The sequence below is a fragment of the Amblyomma maculatum genome, chromosome 3 (genome assembly GCF_055883805.1).
Source record: "Amblyomma maculatum isolate TAMU_Amacu chromosome 3, ASM5588380v1, whole genome shotgun sequence".
Lineage (NCBI taxonomy): Eukaryota > Metazoa > Arthropoda > Arachnida > Ixodida > Ixodidae > Amblyomma > Amblyomma maculatum.
The window spans coordinates 38,225,082-38,237,591 of record NC_139346.1 but is presented as its reverse complement, the minus strand read 5'-3'; the positions used below and the strand labels follow the sequence as shown (position 1 = coordinate 38,237,591).

General features: G+C 45.9%; 1 protein-coding gene across 1 annotated transcript in view; it reads right to left on the bottom strand.

Annotated features, from left to right (window-relative positions):
* Positions 1-11,998, bottom strand: part of LOC146194582 (regucalcin-like) — a 33,236-nt gene extending 21,238 nt beyond the window's left edge. Inside the window, exon 1 of the mRNA XM_084596081.1 lies at positions 11,902-11,998. The gene's annotated coding sequence lies outside the window, so the exon portion shown is untranslated. The remainder of the gene's footprint in view (positions 1-11,901) is intronic.
* Between the last annotated feature and the right edge of the window lie 512 nt (positions 11,999-12,510).

Below are 12,510 nucleotides of genomic sequence, written 5' to 3'. Positions count from 1 at the left end.
AAGGCCATCTGGCGTTACGAAGGCTGTTTTTTTCTTATCCGCAGGGTCCATTGGAATTTGCCAGTAAGACAAGAAAAATAGGACGCACCAGAGAGGCAGTCGAGGGCATCGTCTATGCGAGGAAGAGGATAGACGTCCTTTTTCGTAACAGAATTTAGACGCCGATAATCGACGCAGAATCGCCACGAACCGTCTTTCTTGCGAACAAGAATAACAGGGGCAGCCCAGGGGCTAGATGACTCCTGTATCACCTTCTTCCGTAGCATGTCCTCCACTTGCTCATGAATGACTTTGCGCTCAGATGGGGACACGCGATATGGCTTTTGACGAATGGGACGAGCCGAACCAGTGTCGATGCTATGATGGGTCCGATGTGCAGGGCGAGAGGTTGGTCCCTCTGTTTCAGAAAAGTCAAACATAGGCGAAAAAGGTAAAAGAATATCCACAAGAGTACGGCGTTGAGGTGAGCTGAGATCGGCGCTGATCATGCGGATGATCGAAGTTTCATCAGCAGGCAGAGGTACGGTGGCACTCGTAGCATCTGTGACCAAAGAAACGACGTGGGGTGCATCGGGTCCACAGGAGGCAAGCTTCAATCCCGTTGGTAAAACTGCGGGCTCGGACGATGAATTGATGGTTCATAACGAGGCACTACCGTGATGCACGGAGATCATACAGTGAGGGATAATTACATTTTTCTTCAGGCATGCTGAGTGAGCTGGGTGCACCACGGCCTGGAATGAAACCTTCTCAAGAAGTGGAACGGATATGGGGACGAACATGGCAGACAAGGGTGGAACTACGATGTCTTCGGTAATACTAAAAACTGTTTCTTCATCACGGCCACTTTCAAAAAGTGTCGGCAGATGCGAGCCATCAAAATGAACCTCTTGACTTCGGCAGTCTACGGTAGCGCCACAAAACTTCAAGAAGTCCATTCCTAAAATGATGTCATGCGTAGAGTGGGGTAAGACTACGAATTCGGCTTGAAAACTTGCACCACCCACAGACACTTGCGCACTACACACACCCAGTGGTCGCAACGCTTCTCCACTCACACCACAAAACGTTGAAGCACGGTCATATTCAAGCACCACTTTGCGTCCCAACAAGAGCCTAAACTGATTACTCATCACAGGCACAGTCGCACCCGTATCTACCAAAGCTAATGTACACACACCATCAATGAACACACGAATTTTGTTTTTGAGCATTGCAGTTGGAGGGATGTTGGCACACAGCACATTTCTAGCGGCCTCACCCCCATCGGTCGCGCTGGTTAGTTTTCCGGATGGGGCGGCATGGGGCGCCACCGCGGTGATGGAGAACGACGTGCACGGAAGGCGGGTGGAGGAGTAACACTTCGCTCAGATGCTGGGGAATGGTCGCGGAGATATCCCGTTCTGGATGTTGCCGAAGTACCCACGGGGAGTGGATTGCTGGAAAACGGGGCTGTATTGCCGATTGTTGGGTACTGCTGGAGGCACCGGGCGGTTATAGCGTGGCGGGAACCTACTGCGGCAGTACCTGGCGATGTGACCTTCGACGCCGCAGCGGTAGCATATCGGTGGGGAAGGTATAAAATGGTGTTGTGGATACGAGCCAGGCACAGCAGGGCGCATCGTAGGTCTGGCTGAATGCTCACACTGCACAGGAATCCTTGCAGATCGAATAGAAGATCTAGGTGCACTTGAGGTGACGTCATACCTTGGGGCTTCAAGCATCGACGCAGTCGGGTTGGCAAAATGCATTGGCGGGTAGTCAATAGAAGCTGCAATTTCAGGAGCTTGAGAGAAATGCTGTACTTCAATCGCTTGTGGTGGTGAAGCCGGCCGTCTAGAGGCCCTCTGGACAGAAACCTCAGCAGATTCATGCAGGGGAAGCGTGTTGATCCGTAGAAGTTCTTCGCGCACGATTTGCCGGATAGTTGACGGAAGATCTAGTTGGGCATGGTCATCAAGACTGGCCACGGTGGGCACGTTGGCCAGCCGCCCAAATTTCGGCGGCTTCTTCCTCCTCTTCTGTCGCACCATAACCATCCTTCATCGTCGTCATTAGCGTGACATTTTGTTACGATGAAATAAGAAGGGGTGTTTATTTACAGTGCTGATGTATCGGAACAAGATGAAGCCTCCTAGCGCCCCGAAACCAACGCTTCTTCCTCCTCTTCTGTCACACCATAACCATCCTTCATCGTCGTCATTAGCGTGACAATATGTGACGTCGGTGAGTCTTCCTCGATGCCGTCGGACAGGGACAGCTTGAACTATAGTCACTGAAATTAAATTACAAAATAAACCAGCAATATTTGGCATGCACGCTCAATGGGTGCAGAACGAGCGAGCGGTCTTGAATGCGGCTAAATTATTGCCAAATGAAGCATCAGCCCCATTAATTTTCAAGACATTTTTGCTCTCATAAACTCGATGCAAATGGCCGACATATAATGCAAGGGAGACCGATCGTTACTGCAAATTCCCATATTTTTTCTCGATACCGACCCTGAATCCGCCTCGCTGCGAGGGAGTATTTCCTGCGCTTCTTTCGCGGCTAAACGAAAATAATTTGAAACCAATGAACCAGTATATCTCGCAGAAGAGGGTGTTTCTTAATGGCACGAATTTTCGCCGGTCGGTTCTGTGAAGCCACAATGACCACCAATGCAGATCAGGATATGCTGCTGGGCGAGTTGGTTACTTATTGTCAGAGAAAGAACGCTAGCTGACGTGTGTGTCCTCCTGTTCCTTGTTCGTCGTCTGCTAGCGTTATTTCTCTGACAATACAGATCACTTTTTTCGTTCAGGCACAGAAAACACACCTTTCCTAACCCAGGCCTGGTGCCGCACCCAAAAGCACAAGATAATGTCCCACGTGTACACTGCGAGAAACAATAAAAAAAGAGGAACTGCAGCACACGACATCTATTCCGCGCGCGCGCTTGGAAGGGATACGGCGACGCCAGGTGACGTGACGCGCATCAGCCAGTAGGCGAGCCGGCGGCGCGCGGAACACGAATGCGGTACTCTGAAATTTTCCAGTGACTCTACAGTGAACTTGACATCAGCGCCGCGGCGCGGCCACTCGGAGAAACAAAATTCGTTGACATTTGAGCTATCGTGGGCTCGGCTGGGGAGTAAGCCCACTGCCCCCTTCTAGTACACTTTAACGGCACTGACACACAGCCTCGTCTACATGGTTGCGAAGGCTGCATATTTGACACACAGCCTCGTCTACATGGTTGCGAAGCGCGTGCAAACGATGCTGGCGCGATCGCACAGACAGACCACTGCTGGCTCTTTGTGATTCCAAAACGAAAAGCACATCTGCACGCCGGCAATAAGGCAGAGGATTCATCTGGCGACGCCGACGCGAATGGCTCGCACCGGACAACAGATGCAAGATCGATGCCACTCCGGGCAAGTAAGAAACTATACGTGAGAACTAGAAATCTTGAACGTCGGTGATGTCGAAGGACGGCCGCACGTACAGACGCATAGTGAAGTCAGTCGTCTGCGCGTAGCTTGAACAGGTCTTCATCGAATCTATTTGCAGTTCTTCATAGCGCGCCCGATTTTTCGGGCACAGCGTAGAGGCGTACGTTCCTCCGGAATATGCTGACAATTGCACGCACATAATGACAGCGCACGAACAGCCGCTTGCTTGCTCGGTGGACCATCGCAAACGACAAAGCACCTGCTCAATTCAGCCTGGCTGCGCTGCCCGCCATCAGCTACCAGCGACATCATCATGGCGGATTACCCAGCATGCATCGCTTCATGCAAACTCCCTATATGCAGGGCACTGAGCACGTTGTGCGCCCGGCTCAGCCTGGCGTGCTTATGTCCATGCTTCTTCTTATGCAGGGCAAACGTAATCGATGATATTAACCGTCCAAGCAAGGCAACGCTAAAAAAATAGTGCACCGGCTTTTTCGTACTGCGCACCGGCCAAACAATTAGCCGGGCGCAGGAACGACAGCTCCTAAACTTTTGAACCTAGCGCCGAGTCAGCTCAATGTATTGAAACCCGTGGCAATCGACATGTTCCTTCTGCGCGAGGTTTATTGCTTATGTATTTAACATTTTTGTGAACACTTCATTGACAATGAATTACTGTATTTAGAAATTACTTTGATATGTGAAGCATTATTCTTGCTTGACACTTGCACTTGGTGCGCGTGATGGACAAAGACGTTTGACGAAAGGTGTTTGTGGTATTAGAGCATGCAGCACGCGACATTTGTCGAAGTCACAGTTATAAAGCTTCGTGCAGTGACTGAGTAGAAATAAAACTGGCGCCAGCGCTGAGGCGCTGCGTGTAAGCAGCGCGAATTATCTACGGGCTGCTGCTACCCGACTCCCCCTTCCGCTGTCCGCCTCTTGGCCATGTGGACTCATCCGTCCTTGCTACTCGAGCCGCTACCCGTCGCCGTTGGCTTGCGGTCTCTTCGTTTTGAAACCTGAGGCATTGTGCCTTTTACTAAGAGAGTTGATGTTTTGCTTTGCGAGGCTGCTTCTGTACACTTGTCATGCGTGTGCAGTTTTCGAATTGCTTCCTTTGCAAGCAACAGAGTATGCGTGTCTGAACTGCGACAGCTACATGAAGTAGACGGCCGAGTCTGACCAAGCGATTGTCGCAGAGAAATGGAATTAATTTTACTAGTGCGCTTGTGATTGAAAGCTTGTGCTGTTTTATTGGAACGGCATTTATTGCGAGGGTCTTCGCTACCTTCCTAAAAACACAGCGTAAAGATTGGCAAGCGAGTAGACGGGGAAAGTGCTTTCGATCCCGCTCTATTCGCTTACTCTTTGTCCGTCGCGCTACGCTGTGCTTGTAAGAATTTTAATTGCACGAACTAGCTAAACTTTCCGTTTTAGGGCAGTCTTTGTCACTTGGTTTGATATTTACGAAACCCTATAAGTAGAGGCCATTGCATTCTCAAAACACCGCGGCACCTAGCCCTTCTAAAGGCTGTTTAGAAAGAACGCAGTGAATTACCTACTTACTCAGCCATAAATACCGTCTCGCTGTCTCAAATGTTTCGCATGCTGTCTCGCTCTCAAATCTCCAAGGCGGAGCTGCATAGAAGCGCTATATGTACTTGACTTTTTTTGAACACTGCTCGCATACACTTGATGGCTGCTAGGCTTCAGCAACCGCGTTGATTTGTATATAAGGGTGTGTTATGTGTATTACAATGTTGTGTCTGTGTTCATAGTGAAACCTAAAGCGGAAGAAAATAAGACGAGAACACCGAAGGAAGAGACCGCACAGACAAGCTCTTTTCCTGTGTGGTCTCTTCCTTCAGTGCGCTTAATTTTTTTCTTGATCTTTAGTTTCCATTAAGATCATTCAACAACATGGCCAACTTTTTGCTCTGCTTTAGCATCTGTGTGCCTGAAATTTAATGCGTATTCAATGTGTGGAGAACTTACTTTTGCAACGTTCCAGGTATACTTTGCGCAGTTTTGGTCTGAATAACTATCGTTTACCTAATTTCACGCAGCGCATTTTTGAGGGTGCATATTTGAAGGTGGGTACAAAAGTAATTGTAATATTAGTCCCCTGTTAGCGTTCCTGGGTTCGAGCTTTGACTTTATGCTCAGTGGGAGTGAATCCGTGGTAAATAAAAGCCGGCACGCGACATCACACTTCTTTCTTGCAGTGTTGATCTTATTCAGAGATCAGTTTTGGGAGTAGGTATCTAAAGTGGAAAGAGAGAACGCCATTATTAAAGTATTTTTTCAATGTTTTGTCAAAATCATCTGCCAGCGCTCTTTCATATTTATTCAAACCATTAAGAGCATCTTCAACATAACAGCCAAAATACGTTTTGCGTAATAAATAAGAGTTGCTGTTCTTTTTTTTTTGCCAATCCCGCGCGCCTTTTTTGTTTTGTTTGTGCAGACATATACTTATTTTTGTTCGCTGATAGTATTTCCTACGGATGATGCTTATATCATCAGTTTTACAGATATACTATTTAAGATATATTTATTTATACGTTCAGGTTTACAGATATCCTGTTTAAGATATATTTATTTATGCATTCTTTAAAGATAGGGCAGCTCATGTAGCAGATAGTGACGCAAAAGTAATAATATGAGAGGCGGTTCGTGCTTAAGCAAGATATAATGTAGCATATATAAACGTGTTTGATAAAAATATTTGCGTCAGGAGAATTGTATATTTAGCTATATCATAAGGTTTCCTGTATAGAGCAGCACATTAGGTTGTTCTGATGCTGAAATCAATCTCGGAAGTCAGAACGTAAATATTGCGTGCATTTGAGGAATTTTTGTGTTCGTGATTGCGCTCTGCGATTATTAAAGTTTTATGTGACCTTATATGCCGTGAACACAAAACTACGTAGCCAAGTCACGGCCGAAAACCGATGATACCACATGTTTTTACGCAGCACACAGCGGCACTTAGCTAAGATGTGGAGCTTTCTGACCTGTATCAGGTGCGTCTCAGATCCCAGATTTGTGTATGCAAATAAAACACAAAACCACGACACAAAACTGCTGAAAAATGTAAACATTTGAAAAGAGCATGTTGCTACAATCTCTAACCATAGGGTTTATTTGGCCTACGTGGCCCTCCTGCTTATACAAGAGCATGTTTAAGTGCCGCTTCGTGACGACGAACTTTCTTGGGACCATTGATCCATAAATGCAACCTGATTCATTGCGGTATTTCATGTATTTGTGCATGCATTTTTTATTGCACTTCCCTATTTCTTGCACACAGCAATTGGTGCATGTTCAAATGCATTTGAAGCTCCTTGTTGAAGCCGCATGAAAATCGCGGAATATGAGGTAAAAAAAGCCTCTTTGAAGCATTGTATTAGTGGACTGTGTGTACAATGCTGGCCAGCGTGGTTTATATTTGCCAGGTAAAATTATAACAGGCGAGGACGAATCGTTCAGGAATTTGTTTAGAAACCCAGAAATCCCTGGTTGCAAATCTGTAAGCTGTTCTAATCCCTGCAATCGAATCCCTGCAAATTTGTGACTTCCGTATTTCTAGTTTGCTTATGTCCTTAGCTTTTGCATATGTGGTGCATGTTTCCTGCCTTCGTGTTTTTCAAGTCTCGAGGTTTAGTGCCAGCAATGAAGCTTTCATAATATTAGATTACAGATGTTGAAAACTGATGTTTCTTAGTTTATTTAAAAGAAAAAAAACATCAATTGTGGCGTGCCAAGTTTGAATAGGGTCAAAGAGGCAGCTTATATTAATTAGAAATATTTTCAGTGCTTATAATGCATAAGGTTAACGTAAAAGAACTAATATTTCGCTATAAGATAGAACTGAAGAAGGGTTGACGGGGAGCCTCATTTCACAAGCCACGCTAACGTGTCGACAAGGGGACTTCTTCGTCTTAGCCCGCACGACGAGAAGTCCTTTTGTCGAAACGTTGCCTTTTTTTTACAAACTATTAATATGTGTAACCATTTTCCGCTCGTTCTAAATTGTTGTTAGTTCAATGTTTTTCAAATTTGTCTCGAGACACTGCTTCAGAATATATCGTCGTAATGTGCGTGAGACATATGGGGAGATACTTAATGGCCGCCTATTTCTTACATCTTTGGTCGAGATTTTGGACTGCGTAAAGAGTGAGATTGGGCCTGTTGTTTTATCTTGTGTGAGTGAGATTGGGCCTGTTGTTTTATCTTGTGTGATTCATTGGGGTATAAATGCTAGAGCGAATGCAGCGGTGCATAAAACGGCATAGAAGGCAAACTGATGGATGCTTGAAAAATCTGTCCATGTATGAAATAATTTGTACCTTGCCTTTATTTGATCCTCAGTGAGGACTTTAAATTCATGTTGCTTATGAAGTGCATACACAAATTACAAACTTGCCACAACCTGTCATTCCTTATATGCTTCTTGCTGGCTTCTAGGTATTTAATGGAGAGGTCAAAGTCTTAACGTCAAAGCAAGTTTGAGTTGCGAGTTCAGACGATTAGTGTTCGAAAGATCTCGTGGCACCCGGTGACGCAAGGGAAGTTTTGCAGTAAAACGTGCACTAAGGCCAAGGAGTAAAGAAGCATACGAAAAAGGTGTTTCAAGGGAGGCCTCATAAGGGCTATCAGTAAAACATCAAATTCGATCCAGGTAAGTCAAGCTGTACTTGAGGCATCTTCACTGAGGCAAGGAGTGTTATAAATAGTGGTTAATTATGCACCGCTTTATTCCTGCCGAGAACAAAACCTATAATACTCCTTTTTCAGGGAGGGTTTTATAGTACTATGTTGCTGGTAGTATTGTGACCAATTCTTAAAAATCTGTTGTTTTCTAGGTTACTTTGGGACGTTAAACCCCACAAACCAAACCAACGTATAGAGATCTATTCTCTCAAGTGCAATGTCTTACTGCTTTTCTAGGCCCCTTTCTTTTCTATGGCACCCATGCAGATTACCTCAAAGTTATCAATTTCCAAGGTTCACACAGAGCATTTTCAATTCTAAATCGTTATCGCATATGTCTACGCCATAACGAATTAGCATTGAAAATGTTCTATACGACCCTTGAAAATTGATAACTTGCAGCTAATGTTTATGGGTGCCATAGAAACGGAATGAACATAGGAAAGTGGTCAGACATGGCACATGAAAGAATAGATATCTAAACGTGAAATATGTCTGTAGTCAAATTTTCTGTCTATAGTCAAATACGTCTATGGTCAAGCTGCGGCTCTTTTAGTTTTCCGCAACCACTGCCGCCTTGGCTATTTGCAATAAAAGAGCTGACGCGATCATCGACAGAGCAGCGGCACTTGACACAGCTTCATTTGAAAATATAGTAGGTATTGGCAACCGTTTTAAAACAAACTACCCGAAGGCGTGACATAGGACGCGTAGGCGCCCTCCAACAGCATCACTGCCTGCGCTTCAGAAACTCTCACAAGCCGTCCGCACTACCACCTTCTCTGCGGTGGATCAAAAGCGGTAGGGCCGAAAAAGCGTTCTAGAATTTGCTCTTCACTTAAATGATATTCCTTATGATATGATGATGTCGAAACTGCACCCTCTTTGGGATCGATCATCAACATTGAATTGTTGGCAGAAGTATTGTTATTTATTGGCGGAACTGAAAGCTGCGATAAAATAAAGATTTTCCTCGCAGTCGCATAGCAGCTGCCTCCGGTGCTGCCCGGTCAGCTAGACTAATCAGCATGTATACACCAGCCTGCTGCTGCGGCGTCGATGAACTCAATCTTATCTTTATTTTATTACGAAGTAATAGGGTCGGCAACACGGCATTGACATTCGTACAGCATCTGCTGTTGCGAAGGCTAATTCCAGAGTGCCGCCCAAGTGGCCTTGGTGTGAGACAAACTAGGCCTAGCAACGACCAAAGACCAGCGCTCGGCCAGAATGCCTTTGCCCCCTCGTCGCTCGCCGCTGGCACCACTGCGAGAAACTCGCGGCATCTTGTAGAGCGAGCGTTGCCATCTTACGTACTTCGGTGATGCGGCTGAGGTAATACATTTTTTGATGTATGTTCCGTTTAGTCAACATAACCCCGGACAAACGACCGATGCTGGAACGACAGGACGAGACGTTTGCCCCCTAAGAAACGTTGTTTGCTGCGCCGTATGTCGGTATTTGAAGTTTGTATGAATGCGGTGTCGAACGCCGATTGTTTTAAGGCGAAAGCCCTTCTTGGCTCATGGAACGAAATCCCATGCGCGAGAGTTGTGCGCAAGATTTGTGCGCGAGATCTGTCAGCGCCTCTTATTAGGAGGCATTGGATCTGTGCGCGATTCCGCGAAGAGTGGTCTCCGTGTCTTTCGTTAATCTGCAATCCCACACTGGACAGGCGCAAATGAACGCAACGCGGCAGGTGCGATGGTGTACCGTCCAAACTCGCACTTGCCGGAGAAAGTGTGACAGATGTTGCGTCTTTTCTGTCCTCTGAAACACTTATAAAGATATGTAGCACTGCAAAAAACGCCGACAAGAGGCAAACAATAGGAGAGGAAGGGTAGGCTTTCGTCATTTTTTTATTGCGATACATCTAAGAGACCCTCCAATATTATATGTTGCTCTTGAAACGTGTAGATGTATACAATATTGAAGCTTGAGCGCTTTTCGCACTCAGGCGCTGACACGCACCTTCAGTTTATAGCCGCCACCATGTTCCGGTTAACGATGCGATCCGAGGTTTCCAAGCTGAAGTGTTCAGGCAGAACATGGGTAAACAATATTAGTAGCTACCGTAAATGTGTCCATGACGTTATGGCAATCATGGCTGCTGCAAATGGCAATATACAGACGCCCGCAACTCACCATGACATCCCCGTCCTTGTGACACCAGTACAACGTTGAAAGAATAAACTGACCACCACGCGCTCTACTATCTGTACATAGCTAAAAAAAAGCCCTGTTTATAAAGATTATTGACTAATCGCTGGTTTCGTGCAAAGTATCTATGCTTTAGGCAAATTCTCAAAAGTCTTCGCCCAACAGACGTTTACCACGTTTATCAGTTGCCTTTGAAGATGTTTCATGCTCGCTTTAAGGGTTCAGAGTTGACATTTAATGAAAAAAGAGCACCCGCAATCACAAACAAAACTATTTACCTCTATCTTCACCCATTGCAAATGTGTGACCTTGGTGAAGGTTGCGCATTTTTGAGAGCGGGTGGCTGCGCTGCACAACCTGGGTATGGCTGCCCAATGCCGGGCCCTCGAGCGAGCCACCAAAGCCACCTGATTAAGTCGCATCGACCTCAATTTTCATTTTTCTTTTTGGAACTAATAGCAAGATCAGAATAGAGCGACTCTATATGATAGGGGTGCCAGTGCAATGCCTTTAATTCTACGCTGACAAGGTGACGGTTTACTCTAGATAAGGTTAGCAGCCGCCCAGGCGCTCTGATTCTATTCCAAAGCTGCCTAGTAAAATTTTTGTTACTTCTCCCCCTTCATTCACGAAAAACAGCATCTCCCACTTTTTTGTTCCAAAAACCACGGATAGATCCATAGAGAAGTAATCCGGACGAAGGTCACCTTTGTCTTTCCAAGAGAAAACTAAACAATGTAATGGGACAATGCGCAGCTGCACCAGAAGGCAAGAGTATATGGCGTACTAACGATTCCTACCTAAACACAAAAAATGCTACACCTCCAAAGATTTCAAAAGTACGCTCTGTAGCATTGCGAACGGGAACGTTCTGGCTTCCGTCTTCGCGTTAGCAGATCAGAAGCGTCGTGCTATTTTACTAATTAAGCTGTAATTAATTGAAGACAGGTTCGGCCATACGCTGGCCCTTTTTTCCTTATTTAAGCAACATGTCATTTCTTTTCTTGGATTCGACAGAAAAGAATACCACTCTTTGCAAACGTCCCGCAAGAGACGGCGGGAATTACTTATAAGGGCCATATCGCATAAGCCTTTTCTTTCTTTTTGTTAGTCTGTGTTGCTCTAAAGAACTAATTTATTCATATGTGCAACACAGCATACCAAAACGTATGTTTGTACTGGCATGTGCAATGTGCCCTGCATGAAGGCAAGTTGGTCAGGAGTAAATTAGAAACACTAGAATCCCTATCTGATGATTGCGCGTATTTCCTCTCTTGGTTTCCGAATATGGGTGTACTCCGGATGAAGAAAAAAAATCCTACTCGAGTGAAAAAAATTTGTCACAAATGCTCACAGTTTAGAGATATACTATTTTGCTGTGTTCGCTGTGGTAGACCTAAAAAAAAAAACATTTTGCATGAGTCGTGAAGGGGCTAAGGTCGCCTGAAACGAACAAATTCCTACTAACTTCCGCATAGTACCGAATAAGTGCGGACAAGCACTATGCAAGTCTGTATGCGTCGCTCTTGAAATGCTAAAATAATAACGTCAACCAGAAATCCCAGTGAGATCGAACTGCGCTCACCTTCTTCCTAGGCCCACGAGAGTGAAGAAACCGCCAACTACACACACGCAACGCGGATTCCAGATGCGCGAGCGCAGCGCATAGGATGCTGCCAGTCGTCACATGACCACTTGACCGAGAGAGCGCGAGGAGCCGGTTTCACCATTGCTGCTGTTGTCTGTGCGCTGGCGAGCGTGGCCCGGTGAAGAGTCATTACAGCTGCCTCTTGCATTTATTATTTCATGCTTTTCCTCTGCCTTCTGAAATAGCGTGCATCTCGTGCCGCTCGCTGGCGACGGAAGAATTTACGCATGTACGCCAAGGTCGCTCGTTTGCGCGAGGACGCATGGGACCACGGCTATGTAGTCGCACTAGCCCGGAACCTGCAGCAAAAGCCTTAATCTTATCCTAAGCAGTATTGAGTTTTAACAGACGGTAGAGGGACATGCAATCAAACTGAGACATTTAACCGGAGCGCGCAAACTGAATAAGTCCTTGGCATAAAAATGAAGCATTATATGATGCTACAATTTGTATGTAACTCCCCGCCATGGTGGTACAGTGTTTAGGGCGCTCGACTGCTGTGTCCAAGAAGGCTGTATGGAATCGAAGCTGCGTCGGCCGCTTTTC